We start from the raw sequence: 24,343 nt of genomic DNA, 5'->3' as shown, positions 1-24,343 counted from the left end.
AAATATGGTGTGGAGTAGATCCGGGGGCCATAGTGTTCACTAGAGGCTTCTCTCAAAATAGCAAATAATACGGTGGGTGAACAAATTACTGTCGAGCAATTGATAGAACCGCGCAAAGTCATGACGATATCTAAGGCAATGATCATACATATAGGCATCACGTCCGAGACAAGTAGACCGATACTTCCTGCATCTACTACTATTACTCCACACATCGACCGCTATCCAGCATGCATCTAGTGTATTGAGTTCATGATGAACAGAGTAACGCCTTAAGCAAGATGACATGATGTAGAGGGATAATCTCAAACCAATGATGAAACCGCCATCTTTTTACCCTTGATGGCAACAACATGATGCGTGCCTCGCTACCCCTTCTGTCACTGGGTGAGGTCACTGCACGGTATGAACCCAAAACCCAGAACATATATCTAGTTGGCCAAACAAAACCCAGAACTCGAAGAGAATTACAAGGATATGAATTCATGCATAAGAGAGGTCGGAAGAAACTCAAATAAGATTCATAGATAATCTGATCATAAATCCACAATTCATTGGATCTTGACAAACACACTGCAAAATAAGATTACATCGGATAGATCTCCATGAAGATCATGGAGAACTTTGTATTGAAGATCCAAGAGAGAGAAGAAACCATCTAGATACTAGCCATGGACCCGTAGGTCTATGGTGAACTACTCACGCATCATCGGAGAGGTCATGGTGTTGATGAAGAAGCCCTCCGTGTCCGAATCAACCCCTCCGTCAGGGCAGCAGAACGTGCCCCAGATGGGATCTTGCGGAGACAGAAGCTCGCGGCGGCGGAAAAGTACTTTCGATGATCTCCTGAATTTTTGTGGGATTTTAGGGAATTTATAGGCGGAAGACCTAGTGTAGAGGTGGCCCAGGGATCCCACAAGCCTCGGAGGCGCGGCCCCCCTGGCTGCGGCTAGGGGGCTTGTGGGGTCCCTGCAGGCCCCCTGCCCCGATTCTCAGGCTTCCCGATCTTTTTCTGTTTCGAAAAAAATCTTTTTGGCAGTTTCGTTCCGTTTGGACTCCCTTCAAAATCCTCCTCTGAAAGGGGTCAAAAACATGGAAAAAACAGGAACTGGCACTTGGCACTGAGTTAATAAGTTAGTCCCGAAAAATATATAAAAGGCATACAAAACATCCAAAGTTTGACAAGATAATAGCATGAAACCATCAAAAATTATAGATACGTTGGGGACGTATCAAGCATCCCTAAGCTTAACTCTTGCTCGTCCTCGAGTAGGGAAGTGATAAAGAATGAATTTTTGATGTGGAATGCTACCTAGTGATACGTCCATTTTGCTTCATGCTTTCACGTTGATATTTATCGCTTTGTGGACTGTTATTATACTTTGTGGAATCTTACTTATGCCTTTTCTCTCTTATTTTGCAAGGTTTATTTGAAGAGGGAGAATACCGACAGCTGGAATTCTGGACTGGAAAAGGAGCAAGTCTTAGTCCTCTATTCTGCGCAACTCCAAATGCCCTCAAAATCAACATGGATTTTTTTGGAAATATATACAAAATACTGGGCGAAAGAAGCGTCAGAGGGGAGCAGCCAGGGGCCCACAAGCGTGGTTGCCGCGGCCTACCCCCTGGCCGCGGAAACAGGGCTTGTGGGCACCCTGGTGGCCCATTGCCCCCCTCTTTTGCTATATGAAGGGCTTCGTCCAGAGAAAAATTAGGGTGGAGCTTTTTCAACGATTCTCCGCCGCCACGAGGCGGAACTTGAGCAGATCGAATCTAGAGCTCCGGCAGGACGATCCTGCCGGGGAAACTTCCCTACCGGAGGGGGAAATCATCGCCTTCGTCATCGCAACACTTCTCTCGTCGGAGGGGAGGCATCTCCATCAACGTCTTCATTATCACCATCTCCTCTCCAAACCCTAGTTCATCTCTTGTAACCAATCTCCATCTCGTGACCCCGATTGGTACTTGTAAGGTTGCTAGTAATGTTGATTACTCTTTGTAGTTGATGCTAGTTGGATAACTTGGTGGAACAGTTTATGTTCAGATCCTTGATGCTATTCATTACACCTCTGATCATGATTATGATTATGCTTTGTGAGTAGTTACTTTTGTTCCTAAGGACATGGGATAAGTCATGCTAATAATAGTCATGTGAATTTGGTATTCGTTCGGTATTTTGATATGTTGTATGTTGTTTTTCCTCTAGTGGTGTTATGTGAACGTCAACTACATAAAACTTCACCATATTTGGGCCTAGAGGAATGCATTGGGGAGTAGTAAGTAGATGATGGGTTGCTAGAGTGACAGAAGCTTAAACCCCAGTCTATGCGTTGCTTCGTAAGGGGCAGATTTGGATCCACTAGTTTAATGCTATGGTTAGACATTGTCTTAATTCTTCTTTCGTAGTTGCGGATGCTTGCGAGAGGAGTTAATCATAAGTGGGATGCTTGTCCAAGTAAGGGCAGTACCCAAGCGCCGGTCCACCCACATATCAAATTATCAAATTAACGAACGCGAATCATATGAACTTGATGAAACTAGCATGACAGAAATTCCCGTGTGTCCTCGGGAGCGTTTTTCCTCTTATAAGACTTTGTTTAGGATTGTCCCTTGCTACAAAAGGGATTGGGCCACTTGCTGCACCGTTGCTACTACTTGTTACTTTTCGCTTTCTACGTTTCACATCTCTAGACCATCACTTGTTACAGCTACTTTCAGTGCTTGCAATTATTACCTTGCTGAAAACCGTTTATCAGAGCCTTCTCCTCCTCGTTGGGTTCGACACTCTTACTTATCGAAAGGACTACGATTGATCCCCTATACTTGTGGGTAATCAAGACTCTTTTCTGAAGCCGTTGCCGGGGAGGAAAGCGCCTTTGGTTAGTGGAATTTGGTAAGGAAACATTTATGTACTGTGCTGAAATTTATTGCCACTTGTCACTATGGAAACTGTTCCTTTGAGGAGTTTGTTTGGGGTATCTTCACCACAAACGGAAGCACGAGGAGTTGTTCCTCAACCTGAGGTACCTACTTAAAATATCTTTTATGAAATTCCTTCGGGTATGCTTGAGAAACTGCTGGCTAATCCTTTTACAGGAGATGGATCATCACATCCAGACTTGCATCTAATCTATGTAGATGAAGTTTGTGGTTTATTTAAGCTTGCAGGTTTGCCCGAGGATGAGTTAAAGAAGAAAGTCTTTCCGTTATCTTTGAAGGATAAGGCGTTCAGATGGTATAGGCTATGTGATGATACTGGATCATGGGACTACAATCGGTTGAAATTGGAATTTCATCAAAAGTTTTATCATATGCATTTACTACATCGTGATCGGAATTATATTTATAACTTTTGGCCTCGTGACAGGGAAAGCATAGCTCAAGCTTGTGGGAGGCATAAATAAATGCTATATTCATGCCCCAATCATGAGCTCTCGAGAGAAATTATCACTCAAAACTTTTATGCTCGGCTTTCTCATGAATATCGTACCATGCTTGACACTTCTTGTACCGGTTCTTTTATGAAGAAGGATATTGACCACAAGTGGAATTTATTGGAAAGAATCAAACGTAACTCTGAAGATTGGGAGCTTGAAGAAGGTAAGGAGTCAGGTATGAATTTCCAGTTTGATTGCGTTAAATCTTTTGTTGAAACAAACACTCCTATAGATTTTAGCGCTAAGTATGGAATTGACTCTGAGATAGTAGCTTCTCTATGTGAATCTTTTGCTGCTCATGTTGATCTTCCCAAAGAGAAGTGGTTGAAGTATCATCCGCCTGTAGAAGTCAACATAGCTAAACCCAATCTAGTTGAAGAGAAAGTCATTGCCTTTAGTGATCCTATTGTTCCTTGTGCCTACACTAAGAAACCACCTTACCCTGCTAGGAAAAAGGATTATTCTAAAGCTCCAACTGTGATACGTAGGGGTTACGTTAGACCACTTGCACCCCCTGAGGAAATTAGAGTTGAACCTAGTGTTACTATTATCAAAGATCTCTTAGCCGAAGGTATAGATGGGCATGTTATCAAATTCTGTGAGGAATCCGCTAGAATAGCTAAAGCTCATGCGAAAGACAAATACGGACCTGTAGTTGGCCCGCCCGTTGTTTCTGTCAAGATAGGAGATCACTGTTATCATGGTTTATGTGATATGGGTGCTAGTGTTAGTGCAATACCCCAGTCCCTATATGATGAAACCAAAGATGAGATTGCACCTGCTGAGTTAGAACCCATTGATGTCACTATTACGCTAGCTAATAGAGACACTATCTGTCCCTTGGGAATTGTGAGAGACGTAGAAGTCCTGTGTGGTAAGACGAAGTATCCTACTGATTTCCTCGTCCTTGCTACTGCACAAGATAGCTTCTGCCCCATTATATTTGGTAGACCCTTTCTCAACATTGTCAATGCTCACATTGATTGCATTAAATAGACTGTCACTTTGAGTTTCTAGGGTCTGTCTCATGAATTTAACTTCTCCAAGTTTGGAAGACAACCCCATGAAAAAGAGTCGTCTGGTAGGGATGAAATCATTGCTCTTGCCTCTATTGCCATACCTCCTACGGATCCTTTAGAGCAATATCTGCTTGAGCATGAAAATGATATGCATATGGATGAAAGAGATGAGATAGATAAAACTGTTTTAGAACAATATCCTATTCTCAAGAATAATCTGCGTGTTGAACTCCTTGGGGATCCTCCCCCACCAAAGGGTGATCCTGTGTTCGAGCTAAAACAGTTACCAGATACTCTTAAGTATGCCTATCTTGATGAGAAGGAGATATATCCTGTTATTATTAGTGCTCATCTCTCGAATCACGAAGAGAATAAGTTATTAAAAACTTTGAGGAAGCACCGTGCTGCTATTGGATATACTCTTGATGATCTAAAAGGTATTAGTCCCACTCTATGTCAGCACAAGATTAAAATCGATCCTGATTCTAAGCCAGTTGCTGATCATCAATGGAGATTAAATCCGAGGATGAAAGAGGTCGTGAGAAAAGAAATATAAAGCTTCTGGAAGCAAGAATCATTTATCCTGTTGCACATAGTGATTGGGTAAGCCCAGTACATTGCGTACCTAAGAAGGGAGGTATCACCGTCATTCCTAATGATAAGAATGAACTAATCCCACAGAGGATTATTACTGGCTATAGGATGGTGATAGACTTCCGGAAACTGAACAAGGCAACCAGGAAAGACCATTATCCTTTGTCGTTTATCGACCAAATGCTAGAAAGACTATCTAAACACACACACTTCTGCTTTCTAGACGATTATTCAGGTTTCTCGCAAATACCTGTTGCACAATCTGATCAGGAGAAAACCACTTTCACCTGCCCCTTCGGTACCTTTGCTTATAAACGTATGCATTTTGGCTTGTGCAATGCACCTGCCATCTTTCAAAGATGTATGATGGTTATATTCTCTGAGATTTGTGAAAAAATTGTTGAGGTTTTCATGGATGATTTCTCCGTTTATGGTTCTTCCTTTGATGATTGCCTCAACAACCTTGATCGAGTCTTACAGAGATGCAAAGATAACAACTTCGTCTTGAACTGGGAGAAGTGCCACTTCATGGTTAATGAAGACATCGTCTTAGGACATAAAATCTCTGAGAAATGCATTGAAGTTGATAAGGCTAAGGTAGATGCAATTGAGAAAATGCCTTGCCCCACAGATATCAGAGGTATACGAAGTTTCCTAGGTCATGCTGGTTTCTATAGAAGGTTCATTAAAGAATTATCTAAAATTTCTAGGCCTCTTACCAACCTCTTACAGAAGGATGTTCCTTTTGTTTTTGATGAGGATTGTGAGGAAGCTTTCGAAATACTTAAGAAGGCCTTAATAACCGCACCTATTGTTCAACCACCTGATTGGAACTTGCCCTTTGAAATCATGTGTGACGCTAGTGATTATGCCGTTGGTGCTGTTCTAGGACAAAGAATTGACAAGAAGTTGAATGTCATTCACTACGCTAGTAAAACTCTAGACAGTGCCCAAAGAAACTATGCCACTACGGAGAACGAGTTTTTAGCAGTCGTGTTTGCATGTGAAAAGTTCAGATCTTATATAGTTGACTCCAAAGTCACTATTCACTCTGATCATGCTGCTATTAAGTACCTCATGGATAAGAAGGACGCTAAGCCTAGGCTAATCAGATGGGTTCTCCTGCTACTGGAATTTCATTTGCACGTTGTTGACCAAAATGGTGCTGATAACCCTGTGGCGGATAACTTGTCTAGGCTAGAGAATGTCCTTGATGACACATGACCTATTTATGACAGCTTTCCTGATGAGCAATTGAATGTCATCCGCACTTCACATAGTGCATCGTGGTATGCTGATTACGCAAACTATATCGTAGCCAAATACATACCACCCAGTTTCACCTACCAGCAAAACAAGAAATTCTTCTTTGATTTGAGACACTACTTTTGGGATGATCCTCACCTTTATAAGGAAGGATTAGATGGTGTTATTAGACGTTGTGTGCCTAAACATGAACAGGGATAGATCCTGCCGAAGTGTCATTCTGAGGCCTACGGAGGACAGCATGCTGGAGACAGAACTGCTCATAAGGTATTGCAATCAGGTTTCTATTGGCCCATTCTCTTCAAGGATGCCCGTAAGTTTGTCTTGTATTGTGACGAATGCCAAAGAATAGGGAATATCAGTAAGCGTGAGGAAATGCCTATGAACTATTCACTTGTCATTGAACCATTTGATGTCTGGGCTTTGATTATATGGGACCTTTCCCGAGTTCCAATGGGTATACTCACATCTTAGTTGCTGTGGATTATGTCACTAAATGGGTAGAGGCTATCCCCACTAAAAATGCTGATCACCACACCTCTATTAAGATGCTTAAAGAAGTCATTTTCCCAAGATTTGGAGTCCCTAGATATCTGATGACTGATGGCGGCTCACACTTCATTCATGGTGTTTTCCGCAAGATGCTCGCTAAGTATGATGTCAACCATAGAATTGAATCTCCTTATCATCCTCAGTCTAGTGGTCAAGTGGAGTTGAGTAATAGGGAGATCAAATTGATCTTACAAAAGACCGTCAATAGGTCTCGAAAGAATTGGTCTAGCAAACTTGATGATGCACTATGGGCTTATAGGACTACTTATAAGAATCCCATGGGCATGTCGCCGTATAAAATGGTTTACGGTAAGGCCTGTCATTTACCCCTTGAGCTGGAACACAAAGCTTATTGGGCAATCAAAGAGCTCAACTTCGATTACAAACTTGCCGGTGAGAAGCGGTTGTTTGATATCAGCTCATTAGATGAATGGAGGGCCCAGGCATATGAGAATCCCAAGTTGTTCAAGGAAAAGGTTAAGAGATGGCACGATAAAATAATACAAAAACGAGAGTTCAATGTAGGTGATTATGTCCTGCTATACAATTCTCGTTTAAGATTCTTCGCAGGCAAGCTTCTCTCTAAATGGGAAGGTCCCTACGTTGTCGAGGAACTATATCGTTCCGGTGCCATCAAAATCAATAACACGGAAGGTAATTTTCCTAGAGTGGTAAATGGGCAAAGAATCAAGCATTACATCTCTGGTACTCCCATAAATGTTGAGACCAATATCATCAATATCATAACTCCAAAGGAGTACATAAGGGATGTTTATCAGCCTGTATCAAACCCTGAAAACGAAGAGGTATCTGTTTCGGTAAGTAATTGGACTCCGAAACTTTTCCAATAGGAAATTTTCTCTGTTTTGGAATTTTTGGAAAATTAGAAATATAAAAACAGTCCGGAGAGCGCACGAGGCGGCCACAAGCTTGGTTGCCGCGACCTCCCCCTGGCCGCGGCAACAAGGCTTGTGTGCACCTCGTGTGCCTCCCAGACACCGTTTTCTTGTGGAGCACTCCTTCTGGTCCAAAAAAAATCTTTATATATACGCCCGAGGGTTTTGATATCCGTATCATGCAGTTTTCCTTTGTTTTCGTTTCAAGCCTGTTGTGTGCCGCAGATTTAGGTCAAGATGTCTTCTCAAGATTCAGAAGAAGAGATCTATGTGTCCGATTATCGTGCTAACTCCAGGATTAATGGGGACTTGGAACCATATGGCTGGACCACTGACTAGGAAGAGGACTATGAGCCCAAGGGGAAGGAACAAACGTGTTCCGATGAAGAGGAGGCTCCTCTACCTTAACCTGGATGCACTCATGTGGAGTTCAAGAAGTCAAGCCTCCCTGACCAAAGGAAGAAGCCTAAGACCTTGTTTATCCCTTCTCGTTTCTTGCAGGAGAGTAAGCAGGAACGTTGCCTTAGAGTGTTGAAGATTGAGGAGGAAAATGACGATCTGTGGGAGCATAACTTTATGCTCAAGTGGAAATTAGACAAGCTCAAGACTGCTTTAACAACACTACCACCATCACCACCAAAGGAAGACAACTAAGCATTGGTATGGGCAAATCCCTTGGCTTATGCCAAGCTTGGGGGAGTTGCCCTGGTATTGTATCACCTTTATATCTTTTGCTTTTACCTTTGTTTTAGTTCTTTCCTTTTCAGTTTTATTTCTTCTCTTAGTGGATTAAGTCTTTAGTGTTTAGTTTGAGTCTTTTACCTTGTGTCTCCCCCGATGTATTCGAGCTTGCGAGCTATATAATAAAGAGTATCTTAGTCAAGGGCTTTGTTTTGTGCCGTGATCAAAAGTATGAAAAGAACAATAGCATGAAAGATCATGAGATGATCCTATGGAAAGTGATAGCTTCACATATAACAAGTATGATGATTGAAACTTGTTGAGAATAGACCAACATAGACCCCAGTCATTGTTGCAATTAATAAGAAGTAATAAGGAAAGAGAGTTTCACATATAAATATATCATCTTAGACACTTTCTATAATTGTGAGCACTCACCAAACTATTACATGCTTAGAAGTAGATGTTGTACAAGGAAGACAACATAATGAATTGTGTTTGCTTGGTTCCAAACAATGTTATATGATTAGAGATCCCTTAGCATGTGACGATTGCTTCCACCTCATATTAGCCAAAACTCCTGCACCAAGTACAGATACTACTTGTGCATCCATAAACCTTCAACCCAGTTTTTCCATGAGTGTCCACCATACCTACCTATGGATTGAATAAGATCCCTCAAGTAAGTTGTCATCGGTGCAAGCGATAAAAATTGCTCTCTAATATGTATGATCTATTAGTGTGTGGAAAATAAGCTTTGTACGAACCTGTGATGAGGAAGACATAAAAGCAACGGACTGCATAATAAAGGTCTTTATCACAAGAGACAATATAAAGTGACGTCCCTCCGCACTAAGAGGACACGCATCCAAACCTCAAAAGCGCATGACAACCTCTGCTTCCCTCTGCGAAGGGCCTATCTTGTACTTTTACTTTTTGCCCTTGTAAGAGTCATGGTGATCTTCACCAATTCCTTATTTAGCCTTTTTCTTGGTGAACGTCATATGCTTGGGAAAGATCTATATTCATATATCAACTTGGAGCTGAGTACTTATGCTTTATTATTGTTGACTTTACCCTTGAGGTAAATGTTTGCAAGGCAAAATTATAAGCCCCTATCTTTCTCTATGTCCAACAGAAACTTTGATATCATGAGTACCACGTGAGTTGTAACAATTGTGGAAAACAAAAGAAATGGTTGAGTATGAGGATTTGCCTTACAAGCTCTTATTTGACTCTTTCTGATGTTATGATAAATTGCAATTACTTCAATGACTATGGACTGTTGTTGGCCACTTCTCGGTAAGGTTTTTGTTTCATACTTTGCTTTGCGAAGGAGTTGTTACTTTCCCATAGGAATCTCTATGTTGTATTGCTGTTCTATGTGTGATCATGATGCCCTCATGTCCGTATTATGTTTTATTGACACCTTCATCCCTAAACATGTGGACATATTTTCGGTCTTGGTTTTCGCTTGAGGACAAGCGAGGTCTAAGCTTGGGGGAGTTGATAAGTCCATTTTGCATCATGCTTTCATGTTGATATTTATCGCTTTATGAACTGTTATTATACTTTGTGGAACCTTACTTATGCCTTTTCTCTCTTATTTTGCAAGGTTTATTTGAAGAGGGAGAATACCGACAGCTGGAATTCTGGATTAGAAAAGGGGCAAGTCTGAGTCCTCTATTCTGCGCAACTCCAAATGCCCTAAAAATCAACGTGGAATTTTTTGGGAATATATAAAAAATACTGGGCGAAAGAAGCATCAGAGGGGAGCAGTGATACGTCTCAAACGTATCTATAATTTTTGATGGTTTCACGCTGTTATCTTGTCATCTTTGGATGTTTTATGTACCTTTTATATCTTTTTTCGGGACTAACTTATTAATTCAGTGCCAAGTGCCAGTTCCTGTTTTTTCTGTGTTTTTGGCTCTTTTCAGATCTGATTTTGGAACGGAGTCCAAACGGAATAAAATCCCCGAAATGGTTTTTTCCCGAACGGAAGAAGATCAGGGGCCTCTGGGCCAAGCCAGGTGGGCTCCAGGGAGCCCACAAGCTCCCACTCTGTCACCAGGGGGACGCGGTGGTGTCAGGGATTGTGGCCTCCCTGGCCGCCCCCTGACCTAGATCCTTGGCCTATATATTCCCAAAAATTCAGCAAAAAATCAGGGGAGCCTTGGAAATACTTTTCTGTCGCTGCAAGCTTCCGTTTCCGTCAGATCCCATCTGAAGACCCTTCCCGGAGGAGACTTTGGAGTTGGAGGGCTTCTTCATCGTCATCATCACCCCTTCAATGACTCGTGAGTAGTTCACTTCAGACCTACGGGTCCGTAGTTAGTATCTAGATCGCTTCTTCTCTCTCTTGGATCTTCAATAGAAAGTTCTCCATGATCTTCATGGAGATCTATCCGATGTAATCTTCTTTGGCGGTGTGTTTGTGATAAGATTATCTATGATATATATTTGAGTCTTTGCTGATTTCTTATATGCATGATTCGATATCCTTGTAAGTCTCTCCGAGTCTTGGGTTTTGTTTGGCCAACTAGATCTATGATTCTTGCAATGGGAGAAGTGCTTGGTTTTGGGTTCTACCATGTGGTGACCTTTCCCAGTGACAGTAGGGGCAGCAAGGCACACATTAAGTAGTTGCCATCAAGGGTAACAAGATGGGCTCTGGCGTTGATATGAGATTGTCCATCTACATCATGTCATCTTGCTTAAGGTGTTACTCTGTTCTTTTGGACTTAATACACTAGATGCATGCTGGATAGTGGTTGACGTGTGGAGTAATAGTAGTAGATGCAGAAAGTATCGGTCTACTTGTTTTGGACGTGATGCCTATAGATATAATCATTGCCATAGATATCTTCACGACTTTGCACGGTTCTATAAATTGCTCGACAGTAATTTGTTCACCCACCGTCTACTTGCTTTTATGAGAGAAGCCACTAGTAAACACTATGCCCCCGGGTCTATTCACATCCATCGTTTACACCTCCGCTTTTACTTTGCTTTGTTACTTTGTTTCTTTCAGTTCTCACTTGGCGAACAATCTATAAGGGATTGACAACCCCTTGATAGCGTTGGGAGCAAGCTTTTGTGTTTGTGCAGGATCTTGTGATACTCCTCCACTGGATTGATACCTTGGTTCTCAAACTGAGGGAAATACTTACCACCGCTGTGCTACATCACCCTTTCCGCTTCGAGGGAACACCAACGCAAGGCTCCAAGGCCACGGGGGAAATCCTATGCATATTTGCCTAGGAAGTCCCTTAAGGCGTAGCCGTAGCAGAAGGATTCCTGGTGCCCTCGAAAAGACTATTTCTGGCGCCCTTGCAAGGGAAGCTCAGCTGACATCAGAAGTATTTCTGGCACCGTTGCCGGGGAGGAGAGATCAAGATCTATCCAAGTAGGTCTGACAAACTCATCTCTTGCATTTACTTTTGTTGCCAGTTGCCTCTCGTTTTCCTCTCCCCCACTTCACAGTTGCCGTTTTCATTTGCCTTTCTCCTTCCCCATTTCTTTTGCCGTTGCCGTTTCCCTTTGCCGGTTTTCTTACTTGCTTGTGTGCTTGTTTGTTTATTGAAGTCATCATGGCTGAAAACACCAAACTTTGCGACTTCTCGAGCACTAATAATAATGATTTTATTAGTACTCCGAATTCTCCCGCCACTAGTGTGGAATCGTGTGAAATCAACGCAGCTTTGCCGAATCTTGTTATGGAAGAGCAATTCTCTGGCCTTCCTAGTGAAGATGCCGCATCCCATCTCAATACCTTCATTGAGATTTGTGATATGCAAAAGAAAAGAGATGTGGATAATGACGTGATTAAGTTGAAACTTTTTTCCTTTCTCGTTGCGAGATCGCGCAAAAACTTGGTTTTCCTCTTTGCCTAAAAATAGTATCGATTCTTGGGATAAGTGCAAACATGCTTACATATCCAAGTATTTTCCGCCGGCTAAGATCATCTCCTTACCTAACGATATCATGAATTTCAAGAAACTTGAACATGAACACGTTGCACAATCTTGGGAGAGGATGAAGCTTATGATTAGAAATTGTCCCGCTCATGGCTTGACTTTGTGGATGATTATACAAATCTTTTATGCTGGCTTGAATTTCGCTTCTCGCAATATCTTGGACTCCGCCTCAGGTGGAACATTCATGGAAATCACGTTAGGTGACGCTACAAAACTCCTAGACAATATTATGACCAACTACTATCAGTGGCACACTGAAAGGTCGCCTGCTAGCAAAAAGGTGCACGCTATAGAAGAGATTAACTCGCTTAGTGCTAAGATGGACGAGTTGATGAATTTGGTTGCTAGTAGAAACGCTACCGTAGATCCTAATGACATGCCACTATCTTCTTTGATTGATAGTAGGAACGCTAGTTTGGACGTGAATTTTGTTGGTAGGAACAATTTTGGCAACAACAATGCTTTTAGAGGAAACTATGTTCCTAGGCCTTTTCCTAGTAACTCCTCTAACAATTATGGCAATTCCTACAACAACACTTATGGAAATCACAACAAATTACCCTCTTATTTAGAGAGTAATATCAAAGAGTTCATCAACTCTCAAAACATTTTCAATGCGTCCATAGAGGAAAAACTACTCAAAATAGACGATTTGGCAAAGAGCGTTGATAGGATGTCTTGTGATATTGATGCTTTGAAAGTTAGATGTGCTCCTCCCAAGGTCAACTTGGATGAAACTTTGAAAGCTATGCGTGTCTCCATGAATGAGAGCAAAGAAAGAACCGCCCAAATTCGTGCTAGGCATGAATGGTTTAAAAGGGTGCGTTCTAGTGATGCAAATCACGAAGATCTTAAAGTGCTTGGTGTGTCTCCTCTTGAATCTTTGTTTTCGCGTGTCAAACCTATTTATGGAGGGGCTGGATATGAATCCACTTTGGTTGAAAAACGCCCCAATGATTCGGAGTCCACCTATCTTGATGATAAAGGTGTGGAGAGTGGAGTAGAAGAAGTCAAAATTTTGGGTAGTAATGAAACTCCCACTTTGGATTTCAAGGAATTCAATTATGATAATTGCTCCTTTTTTGAATGAATTTCTTTGATGCAATCCATTGCGAACTCTCCACATGCTTATAGCCAAAGCAAAGCCTTTACCGTGCGTATCGTAGATACTATGATGAAATCTCTTGAAGAGAAGCTCGAACTAGAAGTCTCTATACCTAGAAAACTTCATGATGACTGGGAACCTACTATCAAAATCAAGAGCAAAAACTATGCGTGCAATGCTTTGTGTGATTTGGGTGCTAGTGTTTCCGCGATTCCAAAGTCTTTATGTGATATTCTTGGTTTTCATGAGATTGAAGAGTGTTCTCTTAATTTGCATCTTGCGGATTATACTGTCAAGAAACCCATGGGGAGGATCGATGATGTTCTTATTGTTGCAAATAAGAACTATGTACCTGTGGATTTCAATGTACTCGACATAGATTGCAATCCGTCATGTCCCATTATTCTTGGTAGATCTTTCCTAAGGACTATTGGTGCTATCATCGATATGAAAGAAGGGAATATTAGATTTCAATTTCCTTTAAAGAAGGGCATGGAGCACTTTCCTCGAAAGAAAATAAGATTGCCTTATGAATCTATGATGAGGGCTACCTATGGTTTGAGCACCAAAGATGACTATACGTGATTCCATCACTTTTTGCCTAGCTAAGGGCGTTAAACAAAAGCGCTTGTTGGGAGGCAACCCAACGAATATATCATTTTTATTTCTATTTTTTGTTTTCCACACTTTCATAATTCTGTTATGATTGTGTTTTTTTTTTGCGTTTGTGCAAAGCAAAACCGTTATGGTTAGTCTTGGGGATGATCGTTTGGTCATGCTGGAAAAGACAGAAACTTTCTGCTCACGAAAAGAATTTTAATTTTTGTTCTGTAAGAGCTTTTGAGTTGATTCATTTTGCTTCTGATTTCTACACAAATTCTTCACATTGTAGTAATGTTTCGGAATTTTTGGAGTACCAGAGGTATGCGAAATATACAGATTGCTACAGACTGGTGTGCTGTTAACAGATTCTGTTTTTGTTGTGTTGGTTGCTTATTTTGATGAAACTATGGATTGTATCGGGGGTATTAGCGATGGAAGATTGAAAATACAGTAACCCAACATCAGCACAAGTAGAATTTAAGTTTGCTACAGCACCTAAGGAAGTGGTGGTTTTCTTTCTCATACTAATGTTATCACGAGTTTCTGTTTAAGTTTCGTGTTGTGAACTTTTCAAGTTTTGGGTGAAGTTCTTATGGACAAAGAGATAAAGAGTGGCAAGAGCTCAAGCTTGGGGATGCCCAAGGAACCCCAAGAGATTTAAGGATGCCGTAAAAGCCTAAGCTTGGGGATGCCCCGGGAAGGCATCCCCTCTTTCGTCTTCAATTCATCGATAGCGTTACTTGGGGCTATATTTTTATTCACCACATGTTATGTGTTTTTGCCTGGAGCGTCTTGTATCGTAGGAGTCTTTTATTTTTTGTTGTGTCACAATCATCCTTGCTGCACACCTGGAGAGAGAGACATGCACTCACCGTGATTTTGTCGAGCTTCACTTATCTCTTTTGGTAGACAATTCAGCTCACATGTGCTTCACTTATATCTTTTGAGCTACATACTTTTGCTCTATGTGCTTCACTTATATCTTTTAGAGCACAGCGGTGCGTGGCTTGGTAGTTGATCTATGCTTTGAAAGTAGTCTCAAAAGGGGTAGTTATCCAAAGGGATACGAAAACTTCCACCTTCTTGTGCATTGAATAGTTAGAGAAGTTTGATTCATCTTAATTAGTTTTGAGATATGGTTGTGGTAATATTGAAGTTATGCTAGTAAGGTGTTGTGGATCTAGAAATACTTGTGTGGAAGTTAGTGATTCTCGTAGCATGCATGTATGTTGAACCGATATGTGATGAAATCTGAGCATGATTAGTATATTGATTGTCATCCTTTGCGTGGCGGTCGGGATCGCGTGATGGTTTATACCTACCAACCCTTCCCCTAGGAGTATGCGTTGAATGCTTTGTTTTGATTACTAATAAAACTTTTGCAACAAGTATATGAGTTCTTCATGACTAATGTTGAGTCCATGGTTTAGTTGCACTATCACCTTCCACCATCACTATCTTCTTAGTGTTGTGCAACTTTCGCTGGTGCACAAAACCCACCATTAGCCTCCCTCAAAACAGCCACCATACCTACCTACTATGGCTTTTCAAAGTCATTCCGAGATATATTGCCATTCAACTACCACCATGACATGTGCCACCACACCTACATTGCCATTGCATGATCGTAAGATAGCTAGCATGATGTTTCCATTGATGTCTATGCCATGCTAGATCATTGCCACGGTAGACTACCGAAGGCATTCCATATAGAGTCATAGTTTCTCTAAGTTTTGAATTGAAAGTGTGATGATCATTATTAATGGAGCATTGTCCCATGTGAGGAAATAAAAGAGGCCAAAGAAGCCCACCAAAATATAAAAAAAGAGGCCAAAGAGCCCACAAAAAAAATGAGAGAAAAATAGAGAAGGGTCAATGCTACCACTTTTTCCACACTTGTGCATATTAAGAACCATGATCTTCATGATTGAGAGTCTCTTGCTTTGTCACCACCATATAGCTAGTGGGAAATTTTCATTATATAATTTGTCTTGTATATTCCAATGATAGGCTTCCTCAAAATTGCCTTAGTTCTTCGTGAGCAAGCAAGTTGGATGCACACCCACTAGTTTTCTTTAAGATCTTCCACATTCTCGTAGCTCTAGTGCATCATTTGTATGGAAATCCCTACTCATTCACATTGATATCTATTGATGAGCATCTCCACAGCTCATTGATATGCCTATTTAATGTGACTATCTTCTCCTTTTTTTGTCCTACAGCCTCCACCACACTACACACCATCTATAGTGCTATAACCATGGCTCACGCTCATGTATTGCGTGAAAGTTGAAAAGGTTTGAGAAAGTAAAGGTGTGAAACAATTACTTGGCCAATACCGGGGTTGTGCATGATTTAAATTCGTTGTGCAATGATGATAGAGCATAGCCAGACTATATGCTTTTGTAGGGATAACTTTCTTTTGGCCTTGTTATTTGAAAGTTCATGATTACCTTGCTAGTTTGCTTGAATGATTATTGTTTCCACGTCAATAGCAAACTATTGTTTTGAATCTAATGGATCTGAACATTCACGTCACATAAGAGGAGTTACAAAGGACATCTATGCTAGGTAGAATGAAAGCATCAAAAAATCATTCTTTATAACTTCCCTACTCGAGGACGAGCAGGAGTTAAGCTTGGGGATGCTTGATACGTCTCAAACGTATCTATAATTTTTGATGGTTTCACGCTATTATCTTGTCATCTTTGGATGTTTTATGTACCTTTTATATCTTTTTTGGGACTGACTTATTAATTCAGTGCCAAGTGCCAGTTCCTGTTTTTTCTCTGTTTTTGGCTCTTTTCAGATCTGATTTTGGAACGGAGTCCAAACGGAATAAAATCCCCGAAATTATTTTTTCCCGAACGTAAGAAGATCAGGGGGCCTCTGGGCCAAGCCAGTTGGGCTCCAGGGAGCCCACAAGCTCCCACTCTGCCACCAGGGGGGAGGCAGTCGTGTAAAGGCTTGTGGCCTCCCTGGCCGCCCCCTGACCTAGATCCTTGTCCTATATATTCCCAAAAATTTAGTAAAAAATCAGGGGAGCCTCGAAAATACTTTTCCGCCGCTGCAAGCTTCCGTTTCCGCGAGATCTCATCTGGAGATCCTTCCCAGCGCCCTGCCGGAGGGGACTTTGGAGTTGGAGGGCTTCTTCATCATCATCATCGCCTATCCAATGACTCGTGAGTAGTTCACTTCCGACCTACGGGTCCGTAGTTAGTAGCTAGATGGCTTCTTCACTCTATTGGATCTTCAATAGAAATTTCTCCATGATCTTCATGGAGATCTATCCGATGTAATCTTCTTTGGCGGTGTGTTTGTCGAGATCCGATGAATTGTGGATTTGTGATCAGATTATCTATGATATATATTTGAGTCTTTGCTGATTTCTTATATGCATGATTTGATATCCTTGTAAGTCTCTCCGAGTCTTGGGTTTTGTTTGGCCAACTAGATATATGATTCTTGCAATGGGAGAAGTGCTTGGTTTTGGGTTCTACCATGTGGTGACCTTTCCTAGTGACAGTAGGGGCAGCAAGGCACACATTAAGTAGTTGCCATCAAGGGTAACAAGATGGGCTCTGGCGTTGATATGAGATTGTCCATCTACATCATGTCATCTTGCTTAAGGCGTTACTCTGTTCTTTTGGACTTAATACACTAGATGCATGCTGGATAGCGGTCGACGTGTGGAGTAATAGTAGTAGATGCAGAAAGTATTGGTCTACTTGTTTTGGACGTGATGCCTATAGATATAATCATTGCCATATATATCGTCACGACTTTGCGCGGTTCTATCAATTGCTCGACAGTAATTTGTTCACCCACCGTCTACTTGCTTTTATGAGATAAGCCACTAGTAAACACTATGCCCCCCGGGTCTATTCACATCCATCGTTTACACCTCAGCTTTTATTTTGTTTTGTTACTGTGTTGCTTTCAGTTCTCACTTGGCGAACAATCTATAAGGGATTCACAACCCCTTCATAGCGTTGGGAGCAAGCTTTTGTGTTTGTGCAGGATCTTGTGATACTCCTCCACTGGATTGATACCTTGGTTCTCAAACTGAGGGAAATACTTACCACCGCTGTGCTACATCACCCTTTGCGCTTCGAGGGAACACCAACGCAAGGCTCCAAGGCCATGGGGGAAATCCTTTGCATATTTGCCTAGGAAGTCCCTTAAGGCGTAGCCGCAACAGAAGGATTCCTCGTGCCATCGACAAGACTATTTCTGGCGCTGTTGCAAGGGAAGCTCAGCTGACATCAAGCAGCCAGGGGCCCACAAGCCTGGTTGCCGCGACCTACCCCCTGCCCACGGCAACTGGGCTTGTGGGCACCCTGGTGGCCCACTAGCCCCCCTCTTTTGCTATATGAAGGGTTTCGTCCGGAAAAAATTAGGGTGGAGCTTTTTCGTGGATTCTCCGCCGCCACGAGGCGGAACTTGAGCTGATCCAATCTAGAGCTGCGACAGGACGATCCTGCCGGGGAAACTTCCCTCCCGGAGGGGGAAATCGTCGCCTTCGTCATCACCAACACTCCTCTCGTTGGAGGGGAGGTATCTCCATAAACATCTTCTCCAACACCATCTCCTCTCCAAACCCTAGTTCATCTCTTGTAACCAATCACCATCTCGCGACTCCGGTTGGTACTTGTAAGGTTGCTAGTAGTGTTGATTACTCTTTGTAGTTGATGCTAGTTGGATAACTTGGTGGAAGAGGTTATGTTCAGATCCTTGATGCTATTCATTACACCTCTGATCATGATTATGATTATGCTTTGTGAGTAGTTACTTTTGTTCCTGAGGACATGGGATAAGTCATGCTAATAATAGTCATGTGAATTTGGTATTCGTTCGGTATTTTGATATGTTGTATTTCCTCTAGTGGTGTTATGTGAACGTCGACTACATAACACTTCACCATATTTTGGTCTAGAGGAAGGCATTGAGGAGTAGTAAGTAGATGATAGGTTGCTAGAGTTATAGAAGCTTAAACCACAGTCTATGCGTTGCTTTGTAAGGGGTAGATTTGGATCCACTAGTTTAATGCTATGGTTAGACGTTGTCTTAATTCTTCTTTTGTAGTTGCGAATTCTTGCGAGAGGGGTTAATCATAAGTGGGATGCTTGTCCAAGTAAGGGCAGTACCCAAGCGCCGGTCCACCCACATATCAAACTATCAAAGTAACGAACGCGAATCATATGAACATGATGAAACTAGCATGACAGAAATTCCCGTGTGTCCTCAGGAGCGTTTTTCCTCTTATAAGACTTTGTTCAGGCTTGTCCCTTGCTACAAAAGGGATTGGGCCAGTTGCTGCACCGTTTGTACTGCTTGTTACTTTTCGCGTCACTACACCATCACTTGTTACCGCTACTTTCAGTGCTTGCAGTTATTACCTTGCTGAAAACCGTTTATCACATCCTTCTCCTCCTTGTTGGGTTCGACACTCTCACTTATCGAAAGGACTACGATTGATCCCCTATACTTGTGGGTCATCACCTAGCTTAGTTGTCCTTTGCAACTTGTTTCATGTGACATGAATGTTCAGATCCATAAGATTTAAAACAATAGTTTGCGATTGACATGAAAACAATAATACTTCAAGCATACTAGCAATGTAATCATGAACTTTCAAAATAACAAGGCCAAAGAAAGTTATCCCTACAAAATCATATAGTCTGGCTATGCTCCATCATCCTCACACAACTAATATAAATCATGCACAACCCCGGTATTGGCCAAGTAATTTTTTTCGCACTCTTACTTTCTCAAACTTTTTTATAACTATCACAAAATACATGAGCGCGAGCCATGGATATAGCAGTATAGGTGAAATAGAGTGTGGTGGTGGTTGTGAGACAAAAAGGAGGAGATGGTCACATTGACTCGGCATATCAAAAGGCTATGGAGATGCCCATTAATAGATATCAATGTGAATGAGTAGGTATTCCCATACAAAGGATGCACTAGAGCTATAAGTATGTGAAAGCTCAAAAGGAGAACTAGTGGGTGTGAATCCAACTTGCTTGCTTATGAAGACCTAGGGCAATTTTGAGGAAGCCCATCATTGGATTATACAAGCCAAGTTATATAATGAAGATTCCCACTAGCATATGGTGGTGACAAAACGAGAGGCTCTCCATCATGAAGAACATTGTGCTATTATGAAGCACAAGTGTGGAAAAAGATAGTAGCACTGTCCCTTCTCTCTTTTTATTTGGCCTCTTAGGCCTCTTTTTTTCTTATTTTTTTTATTTTGTTTTATTTGGGCACTTTGGCCTTTATTTTTTTATCACATGGGACAATGCTCTAATAATGATGATCATCACACTTTTATTTACTCACAGCTCAAAGCTTAGAAATGATTCTATAGGAAATGCCTCCGGCAGTGTACCGGGATGTGCAACGATCTAGCTTGGTGTATGACGTTGAAACATCTCGCTAGCTATCTTACGATGATGCAATGGCAATATGAGAGTCACGGCACAAGTCTTGAGACGGAACGGTGGGAGTTGCATGGCAATATATCCCGGAATGGCTATGAAAATGCCAGAGTAGGTAGGTACGGTGGCTGTTTTGAGGAAGGCATATGGTGGGTTTGTGCACCGGCGAGAATTGCGCGGCACTAGAGAGTCTAGCAATGGTGGAAGGTGAAGGTGTATATATACCATGGACTCACATTAGTCATGAAGAACTCACATACTTATTGCGAAAGTTTTTATTAGTAATCGAAACAAAGTGCTAAACGCATACTCCGAGGGGAAGGGTTGGTAGGTGTTAACCATCGCGCGATGCCGACCTCAACACAAAGGATGACAATCAGTAGATCAATTATGCTCCGACTTCCTAACATAGCGGTTCACCATACGTGCATGCTACGGGAATCACTGACTTCAACACAAGTATTTCTAGATTCACAACACCCTACTAACATAACTCTTAATATTACCAAATCCACGTCTCAAAACTAATTGAGAGGAATCAAAACTTCTCTTTCTACTCAACGCACATGAAGATGGAGGTTTTTGTATCCTCTTTGGGTATCTATCACATTTGGAACTACTTTCATAGCATAAGACAACTACCAAGTCACGCACCGCCGTGTTCTAAAAGATCTAAGTGAAGCACATAGAGCCAAAGTATCTAGCTGAAAAGATATAAGTGAAGCACAATGAACATTCTAGCAAAATCACGATGAGTGCATGTCTCTCTCTAAAGGGGTGCATCAAGGATGATTGTGACACAACAAAAAGAAAAGACTCCTAAGATACAAGACGCTCCAAGCAAAACACATATCATGTGGTGAATAAAAATATAGCTCCAAGTAATGTTACTGATGGATTGAAGACGAAAGAGGGGATGCCTTCCCGGGGCATCCCCAAGCTTAGGCTTTTTGGTGTCCTTGAATTTGGCTTGGGATGCCTTGGGCATCCCTAAGCTTGAGCTCTTTCCACTCCTTATCTCTTTGTCCATGAGAACATCACCCAAAACTTGAAAACTTCACAACACAAAACTTAAATAGAAACTCGTGATATCATTAGCACAAGAAAACAAACTACCACCTCTTGAGGTACTGTAGCCAACTTGATTTCTATTCATATTGGTGTTAGATTACTGTATTCTCACTTTTCCATGGCTACTACCCCCAGATACTAACCATAGTTTCATCAACACAAGCAACCAACTCAACAAACACAGAATCTGTCAAAAACAGACCAGTGTGTAGCAATCTGTATACTTCGTATACTTCTGGTACCTCAAAAATTCTGACAACTTGCGACTGCCTCGGCAAAAGGCATATCAACCAGAAGACAAAATAATCAACTCAAAATCTCTTTCTGAATAAAAATGAAAAATTATCTCCTGAGCGAAAAGTTTGTGTCTTTTTCCAGCAGGATCAAAGAACCATTACCAAGACTAATCATAAAGGTTTTGCTTGGCTCAAACACAAAAGAAACACAAAAAACACAATCATAACAGAATTATGATGGTCTGGACGCAACAAAACAGAAAGAAAAATAAATAAATTCATTGGTTTGCCTCCCAACAAGCGCTATTGTTTAACGCCCTTAGCTAGGCATAAGGCGATAGAATCACGTATTGTCGTCTTTGGTGATCAAACCATAAGTGACCCTCATCATGGATTCATAAGGTAATATTATTTTCTTTCTAGGAAAGTGCTCCATGCCCTTCTTCAATGGAAATTGAAACCTAATATTCCCTTCCTTCATATCGATGATGGCATCGATAGTCCTTAGGAAAGGTCTACCAAGAATAATAGGGCATGTAGGATTGCAATCAATGTCAAGCACAATGAAATCCACGGGTACATAGTTCGTATTTGCAATAATAAGAACATCATTGATCCTTCCCATGGGTTTCTTGACAGTAGAATATGCAAGATGCAAATTAAGAGAACACTCTTCAATCTCAATAAAACCCAGAACATCACATAAAGACTTTGGAATCGCGGAAACACTAGCACCCAAATCACACAAAACATTGCATTAAGAGTTTTTGATTTTGATTTTGATAGTAGGTTCCCACTCATCATGAAGCTTTCTAGGGATAGAGACTTCCAATTCAAGTTTCTCTTCAAGAGATTTTATCATGGCTTCGACGATATGATCGGAAAAGGCCTTGTTTTGGCTATAAGAGTGCGGAGAGTTTAGCATGGATTGCATCAAGGAAATGCATTCAATCAAGGAGCAATTATCATAGTTGAATTCCTTGAAATCCAAGGTAGTAATTTCATTACTACTCAAAGTTTTAATATCCTCTACTCCGCTTCTAATGCTTTTAGCATCAAGATAGATGGACTCCGAATCATTGGGACACTGTTCAACCAAAGTGGATTCATATCCAGCCCCATCATCATTAGGTTTGACACAAGAAAACAAACATTCAATGGGAGTCACACCAAGCACTTTAAGATCTTCGTGATTCTCTTCACGAGTTTCGGGTTTAGCAGCCATTTTATTGACTAAGGTAGCCTGCTTATCAGAGATCTGGCCTACCAACTTTTGAGCAAACTGAGAATTTAGCGCAAGGAAATCTTTGGCGATATCATCAACTTCTCTACTCATAAAAGCCAGAAAATAATTTTGCTCCTTTAGTTCTCTACGAAAGTAACTGTTGTATTCAAACTGTGTACACATGAAGCCCTTAACACTAGTTTCAATCTCTTCTAACCTTGCATAGCGAGCATCAAAATCCCTTGGTTGGGCCATGTTTAGCGGGCAGACAAGCGGGCAAAGAGCAAACGAGAAAAAGGGCGAACGAAAAAAGGCAAACGAAAAAGGAAAATTGGTGAAGTGGGGGAGAGGAAAACGAGAGGCAACTGGCAAACAAAGTAAATGCAAGCGATGAGTTTCCGACACTTACTTGGATGAGTTCTTGAATTGATCCTCCCCGGCAACTGCGCTAGAAATTCTTCTGCTATCCCCGGCAACGGCGCCAGAAATTCTTCTGCTACGGCGACAGAGATCTTCTGTCGTCTCTTGAGCTTGCATTGGTTTTTACCTTGAAGAGGAAAGGGCGATGCAACACAGGAGCAGTGAGTATGTCCCTCAGTTTGAGAACCAAGGTATCAATCTAGTAGGACAATCTCGTCAAGTCCAGAGTACCTGCACAAACACAAAAGAGCTTGCACCCAACGCTATAAAGGGGTTGTCAATCCCTTCAAGTTTGATTGCAAAGTGAGATCTGAAGGCGGAAAGTGAAACGAAGTGAAAGAGTAAGGCTGAAAATATTGTGTGGAATAGAACCGAGGGCCATAGTGTTCACTAGAGGCTTGTCTCAAAATAGCAAATAATATGGTGGGTGAACAAATTACCGTCGAGCAATTGATAGAACCGCGCAAAGTCATGACGATATCTAAGGCAATGATCATACATATAGGCATCGCGTCCGAGAGAAGTAGACCAATACTTTCTGCATCTACTACTATTACTCCACACATCGACCGCTATCCATCATGCATCTAGTGTATTGAGTTCATGACGAACAGAGTAATGCCTTAAGCAAGATGACATGATGTAGAGGGATAATCTCAAACCAATGATGAAAACCCCATTTTACCCTTGATGGCAACAACATGATGCGTGCCTCGCTACCCCTTCTATCACTGGGTGAGGCCACCGCACGGTATGAACCCAAAACCAAGCACTTCTCCCATTGCAAGAATCATAGATCTAGTTGGCCAAAC

The sequence above is a fragment of the Hordeum vulgare genome, chromosome 1H, assembly GCF_904849725.1.
Source record: "Hordeum vulgare subsp. vulgare chromosome 1H, MorexV3_pseudomolecules_assembly, whole genome shotgun sequence".
Classification (NCBI taxonomy): domain Eukaryota; kingdom Viridiplantae; phylum Streptophyta; class Magnoliopsida; order Poales; family Poaceae; genus Hordeum; species Hordeum vulgare.
The sequence above is the reverse complement of the archived record's forward strand: the minus strand, read 5'-3'. Positions refer to the sequence as shown.